Raw genomic sequence first — 10591 nt, forward strand, 5'->3', positions numbered from 1 at the left:
CAAATGTTATAGGTTCATGAATCCGAGGCCAACCCTGCAGTGTTCAATGACGTCATATGTATTTTTACTACAAAGTACAGTACTGTGAGTTTCATTAATCCCTTTTTAAATGCTTTTGCAATATATATTTTTGGGACTGAGAATACATGCGCTGTTTTTATAACTGTTTTACAAAATAGACACAAGTAATTGAAACTACATTATATGGTTGAATGATCGAAATCGAATATGCCCCTTTTTATTAAGTCTGGTAATCTAAGAATTAGGGAACAGACACCCTAATTGACACGAACTCTAAAGATAGATCTATCGGGCCCAACAAGCCCCATCCAAAGTACCGGATGCTTTAGTACTTCGAAATTTATATCATGTCCGAAGGAGGATCCCGGAATGATGGGGATATTCTTATATGTATATTGTGAATGTCGGTTACCAGGTGTTCAATCCATATGAATGATTTTTGTCTCCATGTGTGGGACGTATATTTATGAGAAATGAAAATCTTGTGGTCTATTAAAATGATGGAAATGATTATTGATGTTAAACTAATGAACTCACCAACCTTTTGGTTGACACTTGAAAGCATGTTTATTCTCAGGTATGAAAGAAATCTTCCGCTGTGCATTTGCTCATTTTAGAGATATTACTTGGAGTCATTCATGACATATTTCAAAAGACGTTGCATTCGAGTCATTGATTTCATCAAGATTATTATCAAGTCAATTATAGTTTGATATATTAGGAAATGATATGCATGCCGTCAACTCTTGATGTAATGAAAGTTTGACTTTTAAAAATGAATGCAAAGTTTGTAAAATGTATCATATAAAGGTCAAGTACCTCGCGATGTAACCAAATGTAATGAATTCGTCCAGATGGATTAGGACGGGTTCTTTCAGTTGGTATCAGAGCGGTGGTATTAGCGAACCAGGCCTTGCATTAGTATGTCTAACTAGTGGTTGTTAGGATGCATTAGTGAGTCTGGACTTCGACCGTGTCTGCATGTCAAAAGTTTTGCTTATCATTTTCTAGTCGGAAATCATCTGCTTATCATCCTTAGAAAATTACCTGCATATCATTCTTAGTCTAGACACGTTTTACTGCATTGACTGCATGAATAGTGTAAAGACCAAAATTCATATCTTAGCGTATCTGCTACTTTATATTTTAGCGTATCTGTTACTGTAACTTTGCCTGACAACTTTCGTAGATTCCTCCGTAACTTATGGGATTTTAGTATTATATATGCATATGTAAATTATGTATTGCAGGGTACTAATCTACATCCTATAACCTATTTCTTATCGAAAATCCTTCATCTGATCGTACGAGATGAATCCTGCAACCAGTTCGAGTCCCTCAGATTCCGATAGCGATTCCGATAGTTATTCCGACAGCTATTCTGACATAGATGTTCACCTAAGCTCCGAAAATAGCGTCATCGGCATGAATCAACCAATCAGCCATTATCAATTCATCTGATGGGTTCGTAGTCGACTTAATTAATGGAAACGCGCAGAAGGCAATCCCTTCCACCAACCGAATTCACCTCTTGACAATGAACCTGAAGCGAACCTGTTCGAGACACCATTTTCAGTCTCATTTCCAGGGTAACTCGACAAGATTATATTCTATCCACAATTCTGAACCTTATTCATCCGCTCGTTCCGACCGACAATCATCCTGAAGTAATAAGTCAACGAACTTCGCGCTCAAATAATCAATTCAGAGATTATGGTGCAAAATGTACCAGCTTCAGCAACATCACCGGCACCAACAGTACCATCAATAACAGCACCAGTACCATCAACAACCCATGCTTCAATATCATTATCTGTACTTTGAGTATGATCTTCGTTCTACGTATCGTTCTACCTCATTTATCTTCTTCGACATGACGAATATGTAATCTCTAAAGTTTTAGAGATTATTTATTCTAGTTCCAACCGAAAAGCAAATGAGTTTAATATCATATTAACTCATTAAATCCATGAATACATCTGAAGAAAATATATATGTATATATGTTTTCATAAAGATTGTAATTAAAAATTCTTTTGTACAAACTGTTAATGATGAAAATATTTTAACGGGTAGGTAATACCCAAAGAATATTTAAGATTTCACATTTATAAGTTACACTGTACACTCTTCGAACCTGATTCAACGGTCATTTACTATCCTACTTACATCCACAAATATACGTATCCGTTCACCACAGAATAACCATATCCATCCAATTTCATATTTGGATTTTGATTTATCAGAATCCAACAAGTGGCATAATGAAGAAATAATGGACACAATAAAAATTGATTAGAAACTGACTAATTGACAATATGAAATTTTGTTAAGAAACCACGCTAACAAAATCCTAGCTAACTGTTCCTAGCTAACTGTTAATTCCATATTACATTTTATTTATCGCAATTTATTTTATCGCAATTTTAATTCTCGCAATTTTATTTATCGTTATTTAATTTCTGTTATTTACTTTACGCATTTTATTTATCGTCATTTAATTTCTGTATTTATTTTACGCACTTTAAATATCGGGACACGTATACAAAGTTTTGACATATCATATCGACACATCTATATATATTATTTAGAATCACCATAGACACTCTATATGCAGTAATGATCGAGTTCTCTATACAGGGTTGAGGTTGATTCTATAATAATATATATACTTTGAGTTGTGATCGAGTCTGAGACATGTACACGGGTCACGATACGTATTAATTAATTCGAATATTATATATTAAATTATATATGAATTATTGGACTGTCAACTATGGACTAATAACATTGGACAATTAAAATGAATTAAAATATTGATTATAATATATGAAACTAAACAATTCTTCAAGTTTGCCACTTGATCTCATTTTAAACCTCATTTGTATCTTGACGATTCCAATCTGCGTTCAAACATTTCATGATTCCTGAAAACATCTCAATCGAGAGGATGAACCAACCGCACTTTATCTACATAAGAAGAGATTGATGCATATAGTTATGCACTTGAAAACTCTCGGAACCTGAGTAAACATTTAACACGTATCTGTGATAGCTCCTTTGGCGTTGTTATTACCGAAAATAATTTTGCAATCCCTCTCCAAATTAGCCAATTTTGTCACAGCTCCAGCAAATCAACTTCGACTCTTCGTTTGAAACAACCTTATTATAACTTTGATATATATGCGTGCTCTTTTATTGTTACAGGGGAACCTTTCATATTCCACCGTGTTACCATCAGCGTTTAATCATCTAAAAAAACAATTCTCTTGAAAACCACTTCGGAATGATAACCGATGATTCAGATATCGTAGCATTAAATGCAGAGGAAACAGAAAAATTGTAGACGGTCTAAACGGTCAAAAGTTTGATGATAAGGAAGAGAGTGTTGGGAACGCTCGATAGAAAATTTGGTACTGAAAAACAGATTGAGCAAACCATGAAGGAGACCAAAGCTAAATATCAGGACCATATCATATATTCAAAGAATCTAGGTAATTCTGGATCCAATGAAACCTTCAACGAATATATTGCTCCGTACTCATGTTAAAATCTTGCGGAAAATCTTTCTTCATCAACCATCGAACTTAGAAATCCCAAAATATCATCATAAATATCTTCGATATTCCTGAGGATATTTTCATAACTCTTCTTGTCCGAAATTAGTTATCTGTTCGTGCTATCCGTATTACATCATAAAGGAAACCATTTTTGTTTCTAAATCTCTTTAAAATTCGATTTTAAATTATGAATGATTTCTGGAGTAGTGTTAGAAATTGATGCATGAGTTAGTATAATATAATGATACCTGATCAACGTGATTATATTACAGTAAGTCATGCTGAGTTTCTAATGGGATGTGATGATTCACAGATTCTAACGTCATCACGTGCCATGTTACATAACTCTTTCATTATGCTTAACTTCTAAACATATCAAGAAAGTATTTTCTTGATAGTTCTATTCTCAGTGATTCTGGTAATTTGATAAATCAAATCGTGCTAATACATTAGTTCTTATTTAGAACACGATGTTTATTCGAAATTCCATACTTATGAATTCTGTACCATTATTCGCTTTACTAGAGGTCGGGAGGATAGTAAAAAGGCAAAGAGCTCCGAAATATAAAGAAAATATAAAGCTCGACAACAACACATAAATTACAAACCGTGCATATCAATACGTATTGCCACGTAAAGGCACGGGAAAATTAAAAACACTATAACCCCAAGATAATAGTAGAAATAAATATAATCCTCCGGTGGTAGATGAAATAGAAGAATGACAGATATGAAAGTTAAGAGTATATAAAGGATCAGAACTGGATGGAGCATATTAATGAATGCTTTAAAAATATGAATCGGGGGAGAAAGAATGGAAGGTGTGAGCTGTGAAAATAAGGAAATGAAGGGAGTTGATTTATAGTAAAATACCCGACAGAGCAATCGAAACAGATTATTGCATTTAATCAAAGAAGATCTGATTTCCTATATCGCCGAAGAACCAAATCTTATTACGAAGATTTTCTTTAAATCCCATGAATTCCGGAAATCAATCATAACTACGTCATCAGTTCCCTCTCTTGCAATAGCTTCGATTATACTCTTCGCGTAATCAAATTTTTTTTTTATATTACTCACTGATGATAAAACTCTAATTTCTAGCTCGGATACGTCATGAAAACATACTTATTGTCAGCCATGACCATTCCACTCAAATTTCGGGACGAAATTTCTTTAACGGGTAGGTACTGTGACGACCCGGGAATTTTCGACCAAATTTAAACTTAATCTTTATATGTTTCCGATACGATAAGCAAAGTCTATAATGTTGAGTTAAAAATTTGAACTGATTTCATTTATGCAAATACCCTTTAACTGTGCTCGACGATTCACGAACCCTAATGTGTAAATAAATAAATATATATATATATATATATATATATATATATATATATATATATATATATATATATATATATACAGGTAAATATATATAATAATAAAATTTAACTTAAATATTAGAATTAAATATATAAAATAAGATACGAAGTAACTAAGTGAAATTTAAACTGAGTTTATATATATGATTTCTGTTTAATACATACATAAAATATATAAATATTAATTATTCAGCAAAATGTCATCATATAACATAATATTACATAAATAAATGGTGGTTGTATTAATTAACAAGTTGGAATATAACTAATATATTAAAATTATTATTACTTTCATTATTATTAATAATATCATATGTAATATATGTAATATGCTATATTATTATTATTAGTATTAGTGATAAAATTATCATATTATCAAATTACCATCTTTATTATTATCAATAACAAGATTACTAAAAATTCTCATTTTTATCATTATTATTATAATTAATAGTATTATTCGATATTATTATTATTATTATTATTATTATTATTATTATTATTATTATTATTATTATTATTATTATTATTACTAATTTATTAGTACTTTTATAAGTAATGACAAGTTACATCATATCATTATTAATTTAGTTATATTTATATCAGCATTCCAAAAATCAGATAAAACCAGATTTATCAATTATTATTATTATTTGTATTATTATTATTATATTAATTATTAATTATTAATATTAATCTTTATTATTATATATAAATCATAATGAAATATAAAGTGTACCAATCTGATTCTGCTTTTCATTTTTTTCTCCTGCTTGATTTTGTTGTCGACCCATCCTTCACTAGAATACAATCGACCACCTCTTGATTTTTACTACAAGCATCCAAGTCAACAACAATACCAATCACACATTACCAACCTCTGTTTATATGCAAAAGAATTCAATCAAAAACAAAAGAAACTGAATTTTTTTTTTCTGTTTCCTTGTTCGTGACCCATTTTATCAAGAATTGGATTTTTGTATCAATTTTCAAAAACTATAAATGCAAAATTGTTAGAATTATTTTACTCAAACTTCCTCTGAAATTTCATGTTCCAATTCCAAAAATTTAAAACGAATTTTGAAGTCAAAGAAAATTTTCAAAAAGTCAAACGAAACGTTCATTACAAAATTCGTAGTCGTTTTGATGTTTGCAGTCAAATTGATGATTTCAATAGATTATATGATTGATTTTAAACTAAGTTCGTATTGTAACATTTGTCCAAATCTTGATAGAATGTGAAATCAAATTTTTTTTTTGAGACACATAGCGACGGCAGCAGCAGGAGCAGCTGCTTCTGTTTTTTTTTTTTTTTTTTTTTTATTTTTTTCTTTTCCCTCTTTCTAAATTTACAATCATTTACAATACTGAAATGAAACAATGAAATTGTTAGTTTGATTTTGAACTTGGAATTGATTGATTAGCTTAAGGATGAAGAGGATGAACACGAAAAGAAATAGGGTTATAATTTTATAAAGTGGGTTTAATTTCAGAAAAATGAGTCTGGTTGAGTGGTAAAGGGATCTGTTGAGTGAGCGGGAGGTCACGGGTTCGAGTCCAGGGGTCGTCACGATTTTTTTTCCCTTAACCCATTTCACTTGAGGTAGTTTCAAATTCTATTATTATTATTATTAATTATTAATTATCATTATGATTATTATTATTATTGTTGTTATTATTATTATTATTCTTATTGTTATTGTTATTATTATTATTGTTGTATTTATGATTATTATTATTATGATAATGAACAAGTTAGAATAATTATTAGATAAAATTATGATTATACATATATATGTATGTGTATATATATATATATATATATATATATATATATATATAGATTATTAATATAAATATGTTTATAAAGATGAGTAAACTTATAATTAAGTGTTGATGCAAAGATGAAATATTATTATCATTAATATCATTAACTTATTATTATTACTATTATCATTAATATTATTACTATTAGTATTATTATAAATTATTGAATACAAAAGACAATGAATAAAACTAAAGTAAATATATGTAATTGCTAGTAATTGTAATATTAGAAATTTTGAAGAAATTAGGATTATGAGAACGATAAGTATGATATTAATAGAGATAGAATTATCAGTATTGACAATAGATGATATTAGGATAAGTATGAAATTTATGTAAGTTCATGAATTATATATGTAGGTATAACACATCTTTGAAACTTTAGTATAAGTATTATTAATAATATTATCATAAGTATCATTTCATAATTATTAGTAATATTATTATTATCAACAAAATATTATTGATATTATCATTATTAAAATTAGTATGATTGTCAATAATAGTATTGTTATTATTAAAAACTATTATCATTATTATTCTTTTTACAAACATTATTATTTTGTTATCATTAAAACTATTAATATTATTATTATCAAGTACTATTTATATCATTATTATTAAGCTAATATTATTTATGAAAATAAAAGTTTTTAAATGACGTTGTTAAGGTTATAAGTATTAAAATAAAGGGTATAGATATAAAATTATATTTAAATTACATAACTTAACTATATTAATAATTATATGCATATATATAAAATAAAAATATATAAATAATTAATAAAACTTACGAATTATTAAATATTACAAGTACATCACTAATAATAAAATACAAACTTATTCTATTACAAATATGTGTATTAATAAATATACAAATGTTATAGGTTCATGAATCCGAGGCCAACCCTGCAGTGTTCAATGACGTCATATGTATTTTTACTACAAAGTACAGTACTGTGAGTTTCATTAATCCCTTTTTAAATGCTTTTGCAATATATATTTTTGGGACTGAGAATACATGCGCTGTTTTTATAACTGTTTTACGTAATAGACACAAGTAATTGAAACTACATTATATGGTTGAATGATCGAAATCGAATATGCCCCTTTTTATTAAGTCTGGTAATCTAAGAATTAGGGAACAGACACCCTAATTGACGCGAACTCTAAAGATAGATCTATCGGGCCCAACAAGCCCCATCCAAAGTACCGGATGCTTTAGTACTTCGAAATTTATATCATGTCCGAAGGAGGATCCCGGAATGATGGGGATATTCTTATATGTATATTGTGAATGTCGGTTACCAGGTGTTCAATCCATACGAATGATTTTTGTCTCCATGTGTGGGACGTATATTTATGAGAAATGAAAATCTTGTGGTCTATTAAAATGATGGAAATGATTATTGATGTTAAACTAATGAACTCACCAACCTTTTGGTTGACAATTGAAAGCATGTTTATTCTCAGGTATGAAAGAAATCTTCCGCTGTGCATTTGCTCATTTTAGAGATATTACTTGGAGTCATTCATGACATATTTCAAAAGACGTTGCATTCGAGTCATTGATTTCATCAAGATTATTATCAAGTCAATTATAGTTTGATATATTAGGAAATGATATGCATGCCGTCAACTCTTGATGTAATGAAAGTTTGACTTTTAAAAATGAATGCAAAGTTTGTAAAATGTATCATATAGAGGTCAAGTACCTCGCGATGTAACCAAATGTAATGAATTCGTCCGGATGGATTAGGACGGGTTCTTTCAGTAAGACCCCAATTTTTATGGCACAAAGAGTTTTAAATGATGTACGTATAGTGGATGAAGCTTAGTGTAAAAGTTAAAAGGTCAGAATCTGCCCAGACATGGGTGCGCGCCGCGCACATGCCCAGCGACAGAATTCTGCCTTTTTCTATTTTAAGTTTAATGAAGGGCTTTTTGGTCTTTTCACTTGAGGCCGAATCTCAGGCATTATCAGCTGGTTTGGATCCACTTTTGGATCATTTTCACATCCATTCATCACTCTCAACTATTCTAGAGAGCGAGGGAGAATTCTAGAGAGAGATTTGGGGTTTTGGAGAAGAAGAAGCTTGGTTCGATCAAAAGCTCAAGTGTTTAAGTTGTTCACCTCGTTCCTAGCTACGTTTTGGTTGTTGTGGTAAGTTCTAACTCCGAATTTCATTGTTGATTTTGATATTCAAAGTTAGGGTTTGAACTTGATTTGTAGAGAAACCCATTTAAACTCTTGAAGTGAGTTTATTGATGCTAGTAATCGGGTTATTGGTTGTTGTTGGTGGGTTTTGGGTTGGTGAACAAATTGGCCATGTTTAGAACTTGTAATTGGGTTTAATCACTAGGTTTAGTGATTATGGAAGTGTTGGAACCCATTTAGAGTGTTTGAAAGACTAATTTTGAAATGAGTCAAAATTAGGGTTTATGGGTGATTTTGAGAATCTTAAGTGTTTAACACTTATGATTGGATTAAATTGACATATTAGGACCATTGTCACTAGTGTTAGTGATTATTAGTTAGTTTGGGCGCGAATTGTGCTTGTAAGTGCAATTGGTCGAATTTGCACTAAGTGTCGAATTGAGTTGGTTGTAAATCCACTCTAAGTGTGTTGTTGTAATTGTGATAAAGGAATAGGTACTTTCCATTGACGAGTTGCGGATTACTTGGAAGCATTCATCAAGACGACAAGGTGAGTGTTAATATCCTATGTGCATATGTATGTGTAGGGTGGGTGCGGGTCGGGTGAAGTTGTTCTCGGTTATAGAGCTCACTTCACATATAGGTGGATTTTTATGGACTTGTAATAGGTCCAATTGGCACGGTTGTGCGTTTTGGTTGACCACCGTTGGCGAGTTGCACACTTGTGTGTACGATATCACATGGATTGTAATTTGGAGTTATAACCCCGACGGCGTGGGTTATGGTGTGGGAAATGAATATCGGTTTGCTCGTATGCATAATATTTTGGGTAGTGAATCTCGGGTAGTGCGGATTCATGATGACTCGAGTTGTTCGGTCATCTTGTTGATGAGGTAGTGAATCTCGGGTTGTGCGAATTCACTAAGGCTCGGGTAGTTCGGCCAACCTCGGTTGTTGAATTGGTGAAGAAGTGAATATCGGGTTGTGCGAATTCACTAAGGCTCGGGTTGTTCGGCCAATCTTCATTGTGGTATTTGGTTTTCGGTATTGGGTTAAGGGGTTAACCTTGGGCGTTTATATATAAATTGTTATATATATTGATGTATTGTTGTGATGTAGCTAACCCTCCGGGTGTAGCTATTTGGCGTTGTTCACATCGTCGTTGGTGAACTTATGTTTGTTGATGTATTTTAGCTTGTTGCTTAGTGATCGTACAGTATGCTTAGATTAGCTTGCCTTTATGCTTGGATGCTCCGGTATGCGGTATTTGATTATTTGTGTGGCGTGTCCATTTTATGCATATATATGTATGTAGTATATTTTCACTCACTATGCGTCAGCTTACCCTCTCGTTGTTTATATTTTTATAGATTTGCATGGATGCAGTGGCTCGGGTAAGCGTGGGGACTAGTGGACTTGCGTAGTTGCTTAGAAGATTTTGCTTTTGGATTTGATTAGGATTGGGTAGCATATTCCCAATCGCCATGCTCGGTCTTTATTTTGTGTTAAAAATAATGTGGTTGAAAATTTGTATTTTGTACGAAAGTCGTAAAACGGTCGATGTGGGCCCGGTCTCGTAAAACTCATTTTATTATTGGAACGTGTTAGTTTTAACTATTATAATATGTTGTGAAAAGCCTTTGG

Source organism: Rutidosis leptorrhynchoides, chromosome 5 (assembly GCF_046630445.1).
Source record: "Rutidosis leptorrhynchoides isolate AG116_Rl617_1_P2 chromosome 5, CSIRO_AGI_Rlap_v1, whole genome shotgun sequence".
Lineage (NCBI taxonomy): Eukaryota > Viridiplantae > Streptophyta > Magnoliopsida > Asterales > Asteraceae > Rutidosis > Rutidosis leptorrhynchoides.